This window comes from Tupaia chinensis, unplaced genomic scaffold (assembly GCF_000334495.1).
Source record: "Tupaia chinensis unplaced genomic scaffold, TupChi_1.0 Scaffold144033_1, whole genome shotgun sequence".
In the NCBI taxonomy this organism is placed as follows: Eukaryota; Metazoa; Chordata; class Mammalia; order Scandentia; family Tupaiidae; genus Tupaia; species Tupaia belangeri.
The window spans coordinates 37,378-39,961 of NW_006203885.1; positions in this window are offsets into that span (position 1 = coordinate 37,378).

The following is a 2,584-nucleotide window of genomic DNA, read 5'->3' on the forward strand; positions in this document are numbered from 1 at the left end:
TTGCTTCTTTCTCGCTCTCCCCCCCCCCCATCGGTACTTATGGTAAAATGGATTCAAGAAAACACAAACTTCATTAATATTTTAATAAGAAAAATAAGGATATATTAAATTAATGGACTGAAAAAGTTGATGTCAAAGATTGAACTTTTTAGTTATTGAAGTAAAAGATGACATCAGAATTTATTGCTTTCTCTCCTGGTAACCAGTGCTTGGCTGGCCAGGCAGTCTCTTTGAACTGAGCAAGCTGTTGATCTAATGTAAGTTTTCTGGGAAGAGTAGAGATTCAGGACCAGCAGACGTCCAGAACCACAAATGTGTTGACATCCTCCGTAGCGGCATGGTTATTCAGTGAGAGTGATGTCAATTTTTTGACACTGAAAGGCGTGTTTATCAGAGTGGGTTTGTCGTGGATAGACTTTCTTTTTAAAGGAAGTGGCTTACATTGAGGTTTTTTTTTTTTTGAGAGGTTTTTGCTGTAGTGCATGTGCACTCGCCAGACAGACAGAGACATAGAGACAGAAAACGAGAAATCACCCCCCAGGGGGGATGGTCATGCCGCAATGCCCTCTCCTCCATTCTCCTCTAGGGATCTTGGGCACGCATGCACACACGCCCGGTGTGAGTTCTAAGCCACCGGGTCCAGGACGTGAACCACGGTCGACCACGTGGGAGTCCAGCGACATAGCCATTACGCTAACTGCTGGTTCCCTACATTGAGTTTTGATAAGTAAACTGATTGGTCGCTGACTGAGAACATGAAAAACAGGCTGATTCCTTGATGGTGGCACACCTGTACAACACAGGGCTTCATGGGTCTAGTCCATAGGAGAAGGTGCTGCGTTTGCATCCACAGACATTTCTGAATGCCTGGCTTTTGCATTTCTATGTTCTTGGATTTGATAAGGCTAGAATTCAGTTTCAGTATCAGGACCTTATTGAGGGTGCCGTCTCTCTGTCTTCTTTCTTTCTAAAAAATAAGTAAATGAATAAAATTTTAAATGTCTTTCTTGTTGTTGTGTGACCATGGCTGTGGGGAAGTCCTTTCCTATCCTTAAGATGAATTTGACCAGATATCTTATGTTTTGCTGTTTCTTTTTGTGCCAACCTGTGACATAGTAGTTAGGGTGGCTTCATCCCACAAGGTCGACTACATGGTTCAAGTCCCAGACCTCTCTGATAGAGGAACACATTGGGCACATGTGCATGGGTACCCAGGATCTAGTAGTGAAAGGAGAAGGGGTTGTAGTGTAGTCATTCCCTCAGGGGCTTTCTCTCTGTCAACATTTGCACTCAATAGCAAATTATAAAAAAAAAAAAAAAGAACCCTTCCCTCAACTATGTTTGACGTGAAAGCTGTTTCATATTCATAAATTGCAGATTTTTTTATAGTTTAAACTTTAGGTTGAAAAGAAGTGTTCAGTGATTTCTGTCTGGATACTTTCTTTGTCTAGATGCCCAGTTTTAACTGAAAGAGTTATTTATATCACTTTGTTTCATAGATCATTTTTAGTTTTCCTTTTGGTTTTGGTTAAGTTTATGTACTCATAGTCAACTCTTTTTTTTTTTTGAAGTTATGAAAATAAGCTTTATTTCTCAATTTCAGAAGTAAAGTTATAACACTTCAAATAAACTTAACAAGACTTAGTTGGTATTGAATTAACCCCATACAGCCTTGCCTTTTTGGTCTTTTCTTAAAATTTTTCAAATATACTTGAATTGCTTTCTTTGAAAATAAATGAAGTGATACTTACATTTAACAAATTCTGTGAAGAATAAATCCTGAACGGTCATGTTTTCAGGCTGCTTGAAATATTAAATGACATTGTGCACAACGTAACTGCCTCCTAGAAGGCGATAACACTAACAGAGTGTCAGTCCTCTGATCTCCACTTCCGTCTCCACAAATAAAACTGCCCCTTCTCACCATGAGGAAGCAGAAACATACCATCATAAGACGCTAGCCTGAGGTCACACTTACTTATCCCCTTTGACATAAGATTAAGAAAGCAACAGTCATGTTTTTTAACCATTTAACTCTGGCTGAAGCCATACAATCCATTAATGTCTATCATTCCATATCATTTTCCCCTATGTTATAAAAAAATAATATCTGGTCTAATGTTGAGGGGAAGGAATAGTGTATTATTATGAAAGACAACCTGAATGCCATCCCAGCTGAGGCACCCAAAGGAACTTTTCAGTCCACACCCCAAATGCAAGGTCAGGGGGCCCTAAGAGCTACGCCTGGGAAAAACTGAAAAGTTCTTTTTGTCTTCACTCATGTTGTTCCTCCCCTCAAACACAGAGTCACATTAAAAGGCCTCTGTAGATCATTTCTATGTTAGCGACTTAATGTAAATGAAGCGCAACCTTCATTTCTAAGTAGATATTGTAGCATGTTTGAAACCACAAATGGGATTCCCATCCCGGAAGAGAACAGCGAAATGGCAAACCCTTGGATCTGAGGACAAGTACTTGCCAAACTCAATGAGCTGACACGTGAAGCTTTCGGGTCATTTATTTCTGACTCAAGTAAAGGCAGTCAGTCCACTGCAGTCATTTCTTCATCCGAGTCACTGGATTC